Here is a 17,573-nt window from a genome sequence, read left to right on the forward strand (position 1 = left end):
CCCAAAGGTGCTCCTGTGAGGCAGCCCACCCCCCACCCCCCACAGGCCTAGAGTGGTCCCTGGGGTCCGGGGGATTCCTTGGGTTGGGCAGAAGGCTGAGCAGCTTGCGGCGAGGGAGGCTGTGGGCATGCACTCAAACTCCTGTACATACTGGGTGGGATAGGACGTACAAACTGAGCTTCAGGGGCCGAAGTGTCGACGGGGTTAAGTGTCTATAGCCTCCTGTTGCCAGGAAGTGAAGCACAGCTGGTTCTCCAACTGTTGCCACCTTATCTCTCCTCAGACGTTGGGCTTTAACCCCCGCCCCCACCCCCCCTCCACCCCCCCGCCAATCTTCTTGCCCCTATTTCTACCTCAAGATTTCCACCTCAGGTTCCCCTCACTCTGAAATTCTCTATATGGGAAGGGAAGGCCGGGAATGAGGCTGTGTGGAAGGGCCTAGGCTTCTGGGAGTTATTTTGTACTCTCCACATGGCATGAAAAGGCCATGGGGCGGCTGTGGCCCCCTAGCCTTTAGATTTCCTGTTGGACGTGGAGCTGGGCGTTACCTGAGGGTGAGGCAGGTGGCAGCCAGACCATCACATTGGCCAGCCGAGTTGGGCCCAGGAAGGCCTCCTTCTTGCCTAGCTTGTAAGACGTGGGGTGACTTGTCTAGAGTGCCCACCTGACCTAGCTTACACTTCCCCTCTCCCCACAAAATACAGTCTGAAGACCACCTGGCAGCACGCACCGTCAGCACCCCGGGCCTTGTGACTGGGATTCTGAACAGTTCATCTTGGGGGTGGGGGCCCTGTGGTGAACACATGGTCTGCACCACAGGCTTGCAGAGCCAAGGTCACAGGGGTGTCTGGCAGGGAGTAGAGCTGGGCCCATTCACAAGTTGGTTAAACCACTGGTTCCTTCCTGTGCTCTGGCCAGCCCAAGGAAGTTTAGGGTGGGGAGGATGTCAGGGCCTCCCTTTTATACTAGCTCCTTCCACCAGTGTCTCCAGCCCCTGAATGCTCCAGAGAGTGGTAGAACTCCCTCCATTAAAATAAACACCTACCATGCCACCAGCCTCCTGGTCCCTAACCACCTCCCCCCACCAAGCCTCATTTCAGAGATGAAGATGCCAAGGCTCTGAGATGTTCAATGGTTTTTCCAAGGCTGAGAAGTGATGGAGCCTGATGGGAGTGGTTCGCTTCTGAGTATGAAGCTTTCCTTTCTTCTGGCAGGACTTTAATCCCCTCCTCCCTTTTTGGCCGATGGATCAGTCCTAATGGACAGGGCTTGAGAGCAGTAGACTGGAAGTCAAGAGTCTTAGCCATGGAGTCTGGTTTTGTGGGAAAGTTCCATCCTTTCTCTGGGCTTTGGTTTTCCTTCCCTATGGAAGATTAGGAGGTTGGGTCAGACCACCTCCGCCCTTAGCTCTCTAGTCTTCCTACGCCTCCCTCAGTCTGGCCTCTCTCCCTCTTGTTTCCCTTGGTTGATGTTGTCGAAGAAGTTAACAAGATTTCTAGAAGGGTCAATCAGAGATCTTGGGTTTTCTTACTTCCATCTTCTACTTACAAGTCCTATCCCACTGTCCCTTCTACTTCTATGGGCTTAAGTATGATATTGCCATGCTGCTAATCTGCCTCTTGCCGGGAGGGCTTATAAAAGTTCTACATCCTTCTAACTTTTTATTTCTGGGGTTTTCAAGCCCCTTTCTCTGTTTGAACCTGATGTATGACCTCATTTCCTTGTTAGAACAGAATTGTTTGCCTGCGGGATATTTATCCTATTTCCTTTCCGGGAAAGAGTTTGGCGCGGTGGGTTTGACTCTGGGCTCCACCTCTCGCAAGCTGATACCAAAGGGTCCATCCATGTTTCTGTCACCAGGGTCTGGTCAGTGGGCAGCCAGGCTCTGTTCCACAGTGTTTGCAAATGCAAGGTGTCACCGTGGCCCCTGGGGCAGCGTGGGACAAGCAACATCAGCCACACCTGGTTCTTTGGAACCAGCCCAGCCCTATTGACTGTTCCAAGGTGAGCAGCTCTCATTTCTAAGTCCCCCCCCCCCCCCCCGCCTCCAGGGTGCTGCTAAGGAGTGCTAGGCCCCTATGAGCCATCTCATAGCCCACATAACTATGTGTGCCCTCCATAGAGACCAAAATAGTCCATCTCAAGTAATTCTGTGGAAGGGGACATGCAAGTGAGTTAAAGACAGTCCTGAGGAATCAGTTTCTCCTTGTACTTCAAGAAAAGGGTTTGGCTAAAAGACGACTCGATCTTCACTATGGGGGAACACTTCATATCTCGGTTTGCAACATCTGCTTGCAGGATTAAGGTGACCTCACTATTTTCTCCGTGAACAATGGGTGAATGTTTGTCTTACCATTGTGTGTGACCCTCTCTGCTGAATTTCCCAAACAGAGGAAACCAAAACTGCCAGGCCCCCCCTTATCCCCCCAAACGGCACCAGAGCATCAGCAAAAGACTGATAAGGTTTCAGGTTCCACCTCTCTGGGCACCCTGCCTTTTACAGGAAATGTCCTAAAATGTTAACAGGTTTTCTCTGGGTTGCCAAGAGTTTCTATTGCTAGCTTTTCTACAAATGGTGTGTTTTGTTTTCTTCATCAAAAAAAAAGTTTTAAAAAAGAAACAGTCACGCTCCGCAGCAAACTCTAGATACACACACCCATTCTGTAATCCTGTGTGAGTTAAATCAAATATAGAATTTTTTTTTTAAGACAAGTGAATTTGAAGTAAATATAGGTGAGCATTTCTATGACCTTGGGGTGGGGAAGAACTTTTAAAAATCTTTTTTATAGGGGCACCTGGATTTATCATTCAGAGAGTGATAAAGAATAAACTATAGAGAGTGTTTGACTTTGGCTCAGGTCATGATCTCACGGTTAATGAGTTCAAGCCCTGCATTCGGTTCTGTGCTAACAGCTCAGAGCCTGGAGCCTGCTTCAGATTCTGTGTCTCCCTCTCTCTCTGCCCCTCCCCTACTCACGCTGTCTCTCTCTCAAAAATAAATAAACGTTAAAAAAAATTGTTTAAATCTTTTTTATAATTATTAAAGACATACAAATAATAAAAGTGCATGTTCACACTTTTTTCTTTTTTTTTTTTTTAAAGGAATTGAAGTTGAATAGAATGTTATATACAAGGAAGAAATGTCTCTTTCATACTCCAATCCCAACCTCACTCCCCAGACAGAACCCAGGTTGATTGGTAATCTTTTAAAATAATTTTTGTGTGTTTTTTTTTAAATGTTTATTTATTTATTTTGAGAGAGAGAGAGCATGAGTACAAGCTGGGGAGGGGCAGAGAGAGAGGGAGAGAGAGAGAATCCCAAGCAGGCTCCATACTGTCAGTACGCAGACACTGTACGCAGTACGCAGACAAGCCCTTGTGGGGCTTGAACTCACAAACCGTGAAATCATGACCTGAACTGAAGTTGGACACTTAACCAACTGAACCACCCAGGCACTCCGCAAATCATATTTTAGATGTGTGCACACACTTTCATATATAGAGTGTGTTTATGCTGACCTTTTATTAGACAATGAGATTATTGTATTGTGACTGATCTGCTTCTTTTAGCATTTAGTAATATGCCTTGGAGATCTTTCCAAAGCCCATGAATCTCCATTACCATACATGGCCTTCCATTGTATGGAAGTGCCTTGTTAATTTGTGTTCCCATGACAAGCAGTGCTGCAGTGAATATTGCATCTGTGTCTTTGGCCATTTGTGTGTTTTCATAAGATAAATTCTCACAAACGGAATTGCTAGGTCATAGCATAGGCTTAATTTAAATTTTTCATAGATACTAACAAATTGCATTTCTCTAACAATGTATAAGTGGGACTATCTTCTACATGATTCAGTATTAGCACGCTTTTTATTCTTAGCCAATCTGGTCAGAGTAAGCGATCATGTAGACAGTCTTGTAGCCCAATGTTAGGGACTTTGACTTCTACTCAGGGTGAAATGGGGAGCCATTAGAGGGTGATAAAGAATAAACTATAGAGGGCAAGTATGGAAGCAGACCAGTAAGGGGCCTCTTGGGTAACTCCAATGATAGATGGTGGTGACCTGTTCCAGGGTGGCGGCACTGTAGATAATAAAACCTGCTAATGTAATTGATGTGAAGAAAGGAGAAGAGCCAAGGGTAACTCCAAGGTTTTTGGAGCAACTGGTAGGAAGAAATTGTCACTAACTGATAAGGGGGAGGGTAAATAGAGCAGACTTCAGGGAGGGAAGATCAGGAGTTAAGTGTTGGCCATGTTAAATTTGAGATGTCTATTGGACAACATCCAATGGAAAATGTGGAGTAAGCAATTGGTTATACAAGTCCAGAGTTTAGAAAAGAAGCCTGGGCTAGAGATATAAATTAGTAAGTCATAAACATATGGATGTTATTTAAAGCCAGGGGACTGGATGAGATCAACAAGGGAGTAAGAAGAGGAAAGGTCTGAGTCCTAAATCCTGGGATATTTCATTTCTTTAGAGGTCAATGGGAATGAGGAGAGATCACACAAGAGGCAGTAAAGACGGTAGTACCAAGAAAATGTGGGGTTCTGGAATACCAGTGAAGCAAATGTTTCAAGGAGCACCTGGGTGGCTCAGTTAGTTAAGCGTCCGACTTCAGCTCAGGTCATGATCTCATGGTTCATGAGTTCGAGCCCACATCGGGCTATGTGCTGATAGCTCAGAGCCTGGATCCTGCTTCAGATTCTGTCTCCCTTTCTCTCTGCTCCTTCCCCCTCATGCTCTGTCTCTTTCTCTCAGAAATAAACATTAAAGAAAATAAAAAAAAAAAAAAGAAAAGAAAATGTTTCAAGAAAGATTAATCAGTGTCAAATTCTGCTGACACACCAAGATGAGGATTGAAAATTGTTTTTTCAGGGTGCCTGGTGGCTCAGTCAGTTAAGCGTCCAACTCTTGGTTCTGACTCAGGTCATGATCTCATGGTTTGTGAGTTGGAGCCCCGCATTGGGCTCCACGCTGATGGTGCAGAGCCTGCCTGGGATTCTCTCTCTCTCTCTCTCTCTCCCCATCCTGCACACTGTCGCAAAATAAATAAACTTTAAAAAAAAAAAAAAAGAAAATTGTTTTTTTCAATTTAGCAATATGGAAGTCACTGGTGACCTTAGCAAGAGCATTAGTGGAAATGAAAGCTGCTTGGAACAGTTCAAGAAAAAACGGGAAAGGAAGGATTGGAGTATAGACAACTCTTGTAAGAAGTAGTGAAGAGATGGGGCGCCTGGGTGGCGCAGTCGGTTAAGCGTCCGACTTCAGCCAGGTCACGATCTCGCGGTCCGTGAGTTCGAGCCCCGCGTCAGGCTCTGGGCTGATGGCTCAGAGCCTGGAGCCTGTTTCCGATTCTGTGTCTCCCTCTCTCTCTGCCCCTCCCCCATTCATGCTCTGTCTCTCTCTGTCCCAAAAATAAATAAACGTTGAAAAAAAAAAAAATTAAAAAAAAAAAAAAAAGAAGTAGTGAAGAGAACGGGAGAGGAGAGTGGAGTCAAGAGTGCAATTTTTTAAGTCTTATTTTTGAAACTATTTCAAACTTACGCAAATGTTTCCAGTACAGTACAAAAAACTCTCTTCTCCCAAACTATTTGAAAGTTACCAATTTGATGCTTCATCACCCAATACTTGACTATAGATTTCCTACAAACAAGGGCATTCTCTTATATACCCTCGTACCATCATCAAAATCAGGAATTAAGATATGATAATCTAATCCCCAGACCACATCCGAGTTTCACCAGTTGTCCCAATAATGTCTTTTATACCCAGTTCAACAGTCACATATGGCTTTTAATCATATTCTTTTTTTTTAATGTTTATTTTGAATGAGAGAGAGAGAGAGAGAGAGAGAGAGAGAGAGAGAGAGAGGATGAGTGGGGAACAAGCAGAGAGAGAAGAGAGAATCCCAAGCAGGCTCTGCACTGTCAGCGTAGAGCTGGACACAGGCCTCTATCTCACAAACTGTGAGATCATGACCTGAGCTGAAATCAAGAGTCTGATGTTAACTGAGTCACCCAGGCACCCCAGTCATATTTCTTTAGTGTCCTTCAAAATTTTTTTTTTTTTTAACGTTTATTTATTTTTGGGACAGAGAGAGACAGAGCATGAACGGGGCAGGGGCAGAGAGAGAGGGAGACACAGAATCGGAAACAGGCTCCAGGCTCTGAGCCATCAGCCCAGAGCCTGACGCGGGGCTCGAACTCACGGACCGCGAGATCGTGACCTGGCTGAAGTCGGACGCCTAACCGACTGCGCCACCCAGGCGCCCCTCTTTAGTGTCCTTCAAACTGGAACAAACTTCAGTCTGTCCTTAACCTTGGGACCTGACTTTTTTTTTTTAAACTTTACAGGCCATTATTTTCATTTACCTCATTACTAAGGATGTTCACGGTCATTACTTAGGTTGGTATTTGCCCAACTTCTTCACTGTACATTTACAATTTTTCCCTATATACTTAATAAGAATCTAGCAGGGAGGTACTTTGAAACTGTGTAAATCGTTCATTTTCGTCAAACTGTCTCTTTATTCATTTGTTTATATCTGTATGGACTCATGACTTCCTATTTTATTCAATGGTTTGTAAGCCATTACTGTCATCATTTACTCTGGTGCTCAAAATGTCCATGATTTGGCCAGTAGGAGCCCCTTTAGGCTGGCTTCCTTCTCTTTGACAAACGCCCGTCATTCTTTGAGGATGTACTTTCTGGCACAATGTGCTCGAGATTCATCTTGGACTTTCCCCAACCCAGCCTTGGAACCAGCCATTTTTCCAAAGGACCCTGGTTTCTTTTGGTGGGGAATGATATTTAGAAACCAAGATCTGGAGGGGCGCCTGGGTGGCTCAGTTTGTTAAGCGTCCGATTCTTATTTCAGCTCAGGGCATGACCTCACGGTTTGTGAGTTCGAGCCCCACATTGGGCTCTGCACTGTCAGCATAGAGTCTGCTTGGGATTCTCTCTCTCCCTCTCCCTCTTTCCCCCCAAAATAAATAAACTTCAAACAAACGAACAAACAAACAAACAAACCAAGACCTGGAGGCTGGGTATACTCATTGCTACTGGGGAGTTGCAGCTCCTAAGCCCTAAGAAAGGATTTCTTTTTTTTCTTTTCTTTTCTTTCTTTTTTTTTTTTAATTTTTTTTTTAATGTTTATTTTTGAGACAGGGGGAGACAGAGTGAGAGTGGGGGAGGGGCAGACAGAGGGAGACACAGAATCTGAAACAGGCTCCAGGCTCTGAGCTGTAAGCACAGAGCCTGATGCGGGGCTTGAACCACGAACCATGAGATCATGACCTGGGTCGAAGTCAGACGCTACCGACTAAGCCACCCAGGTGCCCCCCTTTCTTTCTTTTTAGTGGGGTTATTTATTTTAAGTAATTGCTACATCCAATGTGGGGCTTGAACTCATGTCCCATGCTCTTCTGACTGAGCCAGCCAGGCACCTCTAAGAGAGGAATTCTTAAAGATAGAAGAAATTAAAGCATTTTCTTATACTTATGGGAAAGATAAAACAGAGAAAATTTGATGATCCCGCAAGAGAGAAAAGGGAATTGTTGGGCTCTAGAGCATGAGTGGCCCTAAGTAGCATCCACAGGTACAGGAGGGAGGAAGGCACAGAAGCAGTTGGGTGTATGAGGGTCTATTTTATAGAAGTACTCTTCTGGGGTGCTTGGGTGGCTCTGTTAGCTAAGAGTTCAACTTCAGCTCAGGTTACAATCTCGCTGTTCAAGAGTTTGAGCCCTGCCACGGGCTCTGTGTTGACAGCTCAGAGCCTGGAGACTGCTCCTGATTCTGTGTCTCCCTCTCTCTCTCTGCCCCTCCTCCACTCATGCTGTCTCTTTTTCTCTCTCTCAAAATTAAATAAACATTTAAAAATGTAAAAAAAAAAAAAAAAGAAGAAGTCTTCTAATGGCTTTTATTTTCTCAAGAAAATAATCAAGGTCATCAGTTAAGAGGAAGGATGGGAAAAGAAGTGCTGGAGATTTGAGAAGAGAAGATATAGTATGAGTAGCCACGTGGAAGGTCAAGAGTGAATACTCTAGGGAACACAGTAGGGGTATCGAGCAGCATGAAGGGTCCACTTGAGGTGACTAGGAATGTAAAGTGAGACTTATTAACACAAACGTGTGGGGGTCTTTCTCCTGCCATGTTAGGTACAGAATAGGCAGGATTATCGTTTCTCGTCCTTTTGGCTAAGATCAAGTGCAGAATAGGCAGGATCAGCCAGGGCGGCCAATTCACCAAATGAATACAAAATAGGAAAGAGAGAGGCCAGGGGACTGAAGGTGTATGCAAGGGAGTGATTCTACTAGTTGGTTGTGGGCTTTACATGGGTGAAAGAGGGAAGAGGGAATGATAAAGGAGAGAGGCATGGTGGAGATGTGATCAGTAGATTGCTGGTCTTGCCGAGACCACGGGAATTTTGGAGATAGGGCACTAGAGGAATGAGTTGGGAAGAAATGAGGTGATGATCAGAGGGTGGAAAGCATGAGATTGAGACGATAGGAGGTGTTATGGGTTGAATTGTGACCCCCTCAAAAAATGTTGACGTCCTAACCCCTGGTACCTCAGAATGTGACCTTACTTGGAGATAGAGACTTTACAGAGATAATCAAGTTAAATTGAAGTCATTTGGGTGACCCATAATCCAATATGACTGGTGTCCTTATAAAAAGTGGAAAGTCAGACACAAGGACAGGTAGCACACGGGGAGAGGCCATGTGAAGATGCAGGCAGAGGTCATGCTGGTGCACCCACAGGCCAAGGAAGGCCAGCGACGGGCAGCAAACCACCAGAAGTTAGGAGAGGGGTCTGAAGGGAACAGATGCTCCCTCACAGTCCTCAAGGAGAAACCAAGGGGTGCCTGGGTGGCTCAGTCGGTTGAGCGTCCGACTTCAGCTCAGGTCATGATCTCGCGGTCTGTGAGTTCGAGCCCCGCGTCGGGCTCTGTGCTGACAGCTCAGAGCCTGGAGCCTGTTTCAGATTCTGTGTCTCCCTCTCTCTCTGCCCCTCCCCCGCTCATGCTCTGTCTCTCTATCTGTCAAAAATAAATAAACATAAGAAAAAAAGTTTAAGCTTTAAAAAAAAAAAAAGAAGAAGAAACCAAGCCTGAGGGCACCTTGATCTCAGACTTCCAGCCTCCAGAACTGTGAGGCAATACACTTCTGCTGTTCAAGCCACCCAGTCGGTGGTACTTTGTTACAGCAGCCCTGGGACACTAATACAGAGGGGTAGCAGTCACCAGTAATGACGAAGACCAGAAAATGACCACGGAGTGGGTAATTCAGATAGGGTCGGGCCAGGTCATTGGAGGAGAAGAGATCATGGAACTCTCTATGTGGACACTGAAATCTCTAAGCATTAGGACAGAATTAGGATTAGAGGGGATGACCGCGAGGCAGGAGCCAAAGCCTTCAAGAAATGAGAGGAAATAACCCAGGGAGTGTAGATGAGTAGAAAAGGGAGGCATAGCAGGTGGTATAGTCTGTCAAGAGGAGATTCAAAGCTGAGGGACTTTAGGGTATGAAAGCAGCACTGAAGAGCAAGGAAGACACCTGCTCACCCTTTGGCCTGGTGACACATGAGCTGAAGGAGAGAGAGCAGTGTCCTCAGGGAGAGGTGGCAGGGCAGAGGGACCCTTCACAGGGGCTATGTCCAGAGGGAGGTGGCTGATGGGGAGCACTGAGCTCTAGAGGGACCAGGGGAAGGGTTTTAGGAGATGGGAACAGAGCAGGGCATGTGCAGGGTTAGGAGAATCAGAGCGTGGGAGATGAGGGATCATCACACGCCAGGGGGAACAGTTACAAAATATCGTGGCCACGTTTATCAGCTTACCACAATCCAATGTGCACCATTTGTACCTTTTGAACTTCACAGCATGTGCACGGGGAATGTGGTAAAGAATGTGGAATGGTCACTGCAGATAGAGAAGAGGGGTCGGGCTAAGGACAGGTCAAGGATTTTCAAGCGAGGCTGGAGCCCAGTGGAGGCTGAAGGGCAGGAATGTCTAGTGGCACCAACCTACAGGATCGTGGAATTTTTGTGGCTTCTATTTCGTTTCTTGCTGGGGTGCAGAGGCCTGGTTCTAAGCCTAGTGAAGGAAGATTGTGGGATTTGTGCAAGGGTGGGTTTTGCTGATGAGGGCGTTGAGGTGGCTGGTGAGGTCATCCACACAGGCTCCAGCTTAAGCAATAATAATAATATATCAGAGCAAGCATCATTCACAGCGTGCCAGGGACTGTTCTAAGTGCTATCCGTATCAATTCAGTTACCCTCGCAGGCATTACTGTTATCCCCACTTTAATATGAATGAGAGTGTGAGGCTCAGAGAGCTCAAGTAAGCCGTCCAAGTTCAAAGCCTGTCTGTGGAAGAGCTGTGATTCCAACGAGGCAGTTCAGCCCGAGCAGGGCGACAGAGGGAGGAGCTGAAAGGAGCAGAAAAACCGCGGAAGGGTGAAGGGGCAGGGCTGGGGTTTGGGTGCAACCACAGCGCAGGGGAGAGGCAGAGGAAGTGAGAGCGGGACCCATGTGTGGTTGTGGTCTGAGAGCGGAAGGGTAGACTTTTACAATCCGGTGCAGCTGGCTGAGGTGAGGTAGAGGTGAAAGTCCCTGCAGAACTGGGAGATTTGAGGAACCGGGGAGCAGGGTGGTCCAGGTGGAGGGTCATCCACGGGACACTGAAGTGTCCCAAAGTGACACGGACATGGAGGGAGAGGACACCTGGAGACAGGACTCTGATAAATACGGAGACTGCTTCCTGCAGCAGAGTGGGTAGGCAGGGAAGAGCCTGGGCAGAGGGCCACTGGGGCCTCAGGTCGCAGAAGCCATCAGGAAATCGGGGTTGTCACTGCCTCGTGTGGAAGGCAACAGGGTAGCACCCGGGGTCTTCTCTAAGGCAGGAGCACTCCAAGGAGTTATTTTAAAATTACAAAATTAAGTTTGCCGCGTATTTTCTTGGCGATTCTTTGTATTCCAAAAAATCACTTCCCGCAGAACAGTTGGAAAATATATTGCCACCAGGTGGTGCAATGGCAGCGGCGCCCCTCTGAGAGCTTCGCAGGCCTGAATTGCCACCCGGTGGTGAGAAGAGGAAATGCAGGGAGGCTTTATTTGCGACCGACACACCAAATCAGCTGCCATCTTCCCACGCCCTCACGAGTTGCGCAAAGTACAGAGAGTATGAGTATGTGGACTTGGACCTCCCCTCTCATGCCTTCATTTCCTCATCCACCCACACTGCTTTCTATACAACAAACGCTTGTTGGGCTCCTAGTGGGTGTGAAGCACTGAGCTAGATACCAGGGACCCAGAGGGGAATGTGACATGTCCCAGCCCTCGGGACTCACAATTCTAGTGGGTGATGCCAAACGGTCACTGGGTGATCACAGGACAACGTGGGCAGTGCTGCAACAGAGCGCACCCAGGTGCTATGGAGGCTCCAGAAGGGGCTCTAACCCAGTCTTTCTAGATGAGGCGGTAACAGGACCAACACCTGCAGGGTGGGATTAACTGAGCCACGGAAGGTGGCGGTGAGAGTTCTAGGCAGAAAAATTTAAATGCCAAAGCCTAGCAGCGAGCGATCAAATGGAACATTCCAGCATAAAGATGAATGTATTATGGCTGGAACCTACAGAGACTGTTGCCTGCAGGAGAGTGGGGAGGCACGGAAGAGTCTGGGCAGAGGGCCACTGGGGCGTAAGATGGCATCTGAAAGTTGAGAGGACATAGGTAAGCAGGAGATTTGAGTATACATTGAGAAGTTTGGACTTTATCTTGACAGCCAAGATGTACCATTGAAAAGTCTGGGGTTTACCCTCAGAGAGATCCGTCTAGAAATAGTGTGTGGAGTGGACTGGAGAGACCCCAGGCTGGGGGCTGGGGGCTGGGGCCAGTGAGGAGGCTGGAACAGTAACCCAGGCAAGAACCTAGGGCCTGAACCTAGGCAGCATTTGTTTTATTGAAAAGCCGTGGACAGATTGAAAAGGTTTCCATATGCTCCTTACATATGAGGTTCCTGGGGTTCCATTGGGCTTGCTCATTCTTCATGAAATATTGCTTTTGAGATCCCTCCAGGTTGTTGTATATATCTATGGCCTATTCCTTTTTATTGCAGAGGAGTATTCCATTGTATGGATATACCACAGTTTATCCATTCGCCTGTTGAAGGATATTTGGATTGTTCCCAGGTTTGGCTTACTACAAATAAAGCTTCTCTGAACATTCACATACAGGTTTTTGTGTGAATGCAAATTTTTATTTTTCTAGGATAAACACCCAGTAGTGCAATTAATTGCTGGGTTGTATGGTTAGTATGTGTTTAATTTTATGAGAAACTGCCAAGCTGTTTTCCAGAAGTTCCAGAAGTAAACGTACCATTTTATTTTATTTTTTTAATTTTTTTAATGTTTATTTATTTTTGAGGCAGAGAGAGACAGAGCATGGGCGGCAGAGGGGTAGAGAGAGAGAGGGAAACACAGAATGTGAAGCAGGCTCCAGGCTCTGAGCTGTCAGCACAGAGCCCGACGCGGGGCTCGAACTCATGAGCTGTGAGATCATGACCTGAGCTGAAGTCGGATGCCCAACCGACTGAGCCACCCCACGCGTCCCATAAACATACCATTTTAACTTGACCTCTGGCAATGTATGATGGCTCCCGCTGCCCCACATTCTTCCCAGTACTTGGTATTATCACTGTATATGTTTGTTTTTTTTTTTAATTTTTGTCTTTCTGGCATGGGTACAGAGGTGTTTCCTTTTTGCTTTAGTTTGCATTTGCTTAATATCTAGTTATATTTAACATCTTTTCACGTGCTTATTTGCTATTTGTGTATCTTTGGTGAAGCGTCTGTTCAAAGAGCTGGTTCACTTTTATTTTAAAATGTGCCGAGTCATCCACATCTCTATCTCTACCTTCTCTCCTGAACTTCAGATTGAGATGCAAATGTCTCCTGCCATCTTCATGGAAGTGCCCCACCGCCACAATCTCACGCGGAAAGCCAAAACTGCCATCCCGCAGGAGTCCTGGGCCTCCCCAGTGGAAGAGCTAACACTTAGAGGGTTTACTATGTGCTAAGCACTGTTCTGAGTGCTTTACATGTTTTAACTAACTTAATACAATTACCCTTATAGGTAGTACTGTTTTTACCTTCATCTTCACACATGGGAAACGAGGCACAGAAAGGCTGAGTAACTCACCCAAGCTTGCACAGCTGGCAAGTGGCCGGTATGTCCATCCAGCTCCCAGAGTCGCTCTTGATTCTTCTTTCTCACCTCCCCATGTCTGTTCAATCACTGAGACCTGTATATTTTTACCTTCTGAATATTTTACTTCCATTGCCTTTCTTATAACCCTTATAACTACTGCTCTGTTGCAGCCATCTTTTCTCTTGCCTGGACCATTGAAAGTACCTTTTTTTTTTTTTTTTTTTTAAGGTAATCTCTACACCCAACGTAGGGCTCAAACTCACAACTCCAAGATCAAGAGTCACATGCTCCCCACACTGAGCCAGCCAGGTGCCCCGTAAGTACTTTTTAAAAAACATAACTTTTTATGGGGCACCTGGGCAGCTCAGTCGGTTAAGCATTGGACTTCAGCTCTGGTTATGATCTCGTGGTTCATGAACACAAACCCCATTTCAGGTGCTCCCCGCTTTTCTCTCTCTCCTTCTCTCTCTGCCCCTCACTCGCACCCTCTCTCTCTCAAATAAAATAAAATAAAATAAAATAAACTCTTATTATAGAAAATTTCAGCAATATGAAAATCTAGAGAATAGTACAGTGAATATGTTCATTGCCACAACCAATATAAACTCATGACCATTTGCTTTATCTATACATCCACTCTCTGCTACCGCTTAACTGCATTATTTGGAAGCAAATCTCAGGCGGCATGTTAATGCATCTATAAATATTTCAGTATGCATCTCTAAAACAACTTTCAAATAACATTCTTCGCATTACGCATTCATAATATTTCTTTGTATCATTATCTAATCAGTATTTATATTAGTTATCTGTTGCTGTGTAACTTAGAGGTTTAAAACAATAATAAACATTTATTATTGCTCAGTTTGTTGGAAATCCGGGAGCAGATGAACAAAGTGGTTCTGGATCAGCGTCTCATGAGATGGCAGTCACCTGGAAGTCTGACAGGTACTGGAGAATCTGCTTTCCATGTGGCTCATCTACACAGGCTGGCAGGTCAGTGCTGGCTTTTGGCAGGGGTACAGGTCCTCACCACAAGGGCTCTCTACGGGCAGCTTGAATGGCCTCAGAACCTTGTCCGGTTTCCCCCAGAGCAAGGATCCAAGGAGGAAGCTACAAAACCTTTCCTGACCCAGCTTTGTAAGTCACACACACGTCTCCACTATTCCGTTGGTCACATGGGCCAACCTGCTTCGTTGTGAGAGGGTGTGAATACTGGGAGGCCAGGATCTTAGGGGACCATCCTGGAGAACGGTAACCACAAGTTCAAACTGCCCCACTTGCCTGTCTCTCTCTCATTTACAACTGGTTTATTTAAATCAGGATCCATCCTTGCATTTTGTCAATATGGCTCATAAGTCTTAATCTCTGGGTTCCTTTTCCTCTTGTTTTTTCATTCTATTCTTGTTTCTTTGCCTTTTTAAGTTTATTTTGAGAGAGAGCACAAGTGGGGGAGGGGCAGAGAGAAAGGGAGAGAGAATCCCAAGCAGGACCCATGCTGTCAGCACAGAGTCGGAGGGGCTGGAACTCACAGACCGTGAGTGACCTAAGCCAAAATCAAGAGTCTGCCGCTTGACTAAGCCACCCAGGCACACTCTGCCTTTTTTTTTTTTTTTTTTTAAAGAAGCCATGTTGTTTGTCCTTAGAGTTTTACATTTACTGGATTTTTCCTGCTTGCATCCCCATGATGTCATTTAACATCATGTCATTTAACATAGTCCTCTGATTCATGTCTTTCCTGTAAACTTGTACTTAGATCCAGAACAATATGATTTGGATTTTTTTTTTTTTTTTTTTTTTTTTTTTTTTTTGCTTTTGCAAGAAAGCTTCAGCAGTAGTGCTGTTGGCTTCCAGCAGGAGGCATATAATGTCAGGTTGTTGTTGTTTTTTTTTTTAATGTTTATTTTTGAGAGAGAGAGCACACATGTGGGAGAGGCAGAGAGAGAGGGAGACACAGAATCCAAAGCAGGCTCCAGACTCCAAGCTGTCAGCACAGAACCCGACATGGGGTTCGAACCTATGAACCGTGAGATCACGAGCCGAAGTTGGACGCTTAACCAACAGAGCCACCCAGGTGCCCCTGGTTGTCTCTCTTCATATGATGTTGAAGCTGTCGATTATTATTGCCTAGCTTAATTATTTCATTAGAGGTTTACAAAATAGTGATAAATTAACTCTATAATTCCATTATCTATTAGCTGGAATATCTCTATAGAGAGAAATTTTCACTTTTTGATTACCCTGAAGTACAGTTAATACAGAAAAGATAAATGCTTCTTTCCCTTTATTAACAAGTATTCAGAAGTCACTTATTTCTAACATCCTTCAAAGGTGACCAATATTTTATTTTTAAAAATTTTTTCCCACTATTTTAAAAATATCATCATGAACTTAGAGATTTAAAAAATTTGATTTCAATCCATTGCACTTGTAATTCAATACATTGCACTTGCACTGATGCTCAGATGATCCTATCGTTAGCCAGGAGGAACCTCTTCGGGTTAGCCCCTGCATCCTTGTCAATTATACCAGCCATCTTTTATAGCTTCTTTACTTCCTGCCATAGCATTATGTTCCAGGTGCATCTTGCACATCTACAGACGTCTCAGCACCACTTGCCCCAGGAGCTCTGGTTCTTTTTAGTGGGAAATGAGAAAGACCACAACCTGGGTGTCAGAGTGTCTTTGCCTTTCAGCTGCACCCAACCCCGTCCTCCAATCACCAGAGTTGTAAAAATGCAAATCTGACCACTCCCTTGCTCAAAGTCCTTCCTGTTGCCCTCAGGACCAAGCCAGTTCTAAGCACATCAGGTCCTCAGTCACTGTTTCCGTTTGCCCCTCCCTCCCACTTCCTAGCAGTCTCTTTAAACTTCAAAACCCAGCAGAGGGGTGCCTGGGTGGCTCAGTCACTTAAGCCTTAGACTTTGGCCTAGATCATGATCTCCTGGTTCATAGTTCAAGCCTGCTATTGGGCTCTCAGCTGTCAGCACAGCCAATTTGGGATCATCTGTCCCCGCCCCCCGCCCGCCCCTTACCCTGCTCGTGCTCACGCTCTCTCTCCTCTCTCAAAAAAAAATTAACCAAAACACAGCAGAACCTAACACGTTGCTGGTCCAGCACCTCCCCAGGCTGAGTCACACTCCTGGGCCTGTTCTCATACTAACCCTTCCACTTGGAAACATCCAGTCCTCCTTTGCCTGTCTTAACCTCACCAACTGTCTCATATTAAATCAATCTTGGAGCTTCGGCTTTAGCTCAGGTGTCATCTCCAAAACACTTACCTGAACAGCCAGGCAGGGAGGTCTCCCACTATTGTCTCATGGTCACTGTGCTTACACCCGTGTAAGCACATAACTAACGTCTCCGTGTAACTCTCCTGCACCGCTCAGCCATGAAGGACTAAAAAGCAGTTACTGCCCTATCCATCTTTACCTCTGGTCAAGGGGGACCAGTGCATGGCCTGCTGCCTAGCGGGTGCCCTCATCCAATCACCTGCAGGCAGGGCAGATGTTCTCTTGCCAGGGCACACATCCTTCCACTTCTGCCCTCCACCAGTGCCTTCTTCACTGTAGGTCAGGCCTGCAGTTCCACTAGGCATGGACTGAGCTATGCATTCATCTCTCCTGTCTGATCTGTATTTGGCGGGCTTGCTGGGGGGGGGGGGGGGGAGACTAAAAGGGAGCTCATGCTGCTACTCTGGTGACAACGATTGGGGATGGGGATCCCCTTCTCCACCCCAAACAGCTGGAGCCCTAGCCAGGATGAAGGTCAGGATGGGAAGTATAACATCAGCCAGGAGGCACTAACACGGTGTAGTGTTGCCTATACAGAGCACCAATGAAGAGCCAGGGGCTCTGGAGACAGCCTGCTGTCATGACCCTGGAAGCTATTGATCATATGTGGTAAATATACCACCTTCTTAGGCTATTGGGAGTAGTGAACAAAACACGCAAAGCATTTTGCAGTGCTTGATTTATCGTTAAGCACTACGTTGTGCCTTGTAGATAAAGGCAACACCCCCCAAATAGTAATGCTTTAAAAAGTATTTGACACTGGAGTTTTTCAGAGTCTGCAAGACAGAAACGGTTGAGAACTTAAGGCATACTTTCCAAGTCAGGGAAAGTGGCTAACCTTGGCTGGGATGGGGGTATGGGGAATCCAAGAGGTCAACTGCGCATAACTTGAACCAGTCAGGGTTAACAGATCCTAAGAGGAAGCTTCTGTGTCTACAAAGTACACAGTAACCAGAGAGCAAGCATGCCAAAATGGCATAACCTGATTGTAATGCAAACAGGTTTATAATCTCATAAACTCTGAGGACAAAGATTTTTATATTTTTCACTGATGAAAATTTTCCTAGCACCT

Source organism: Puma concolor, chromosome B4 (genome assembly GCF_028749965.1).
Source record: "Puma concolor isolate L17-30 chromosome B4, mPumCon1.1.hap2, whole genome shotgun sequence".
Classification (NCBI taxonomy): domain Eukaryota; kingdom Metazoa; phylum Chordata; class Mammalia; order Carnivora; family Felidae; genus Puma; species Puma concolor.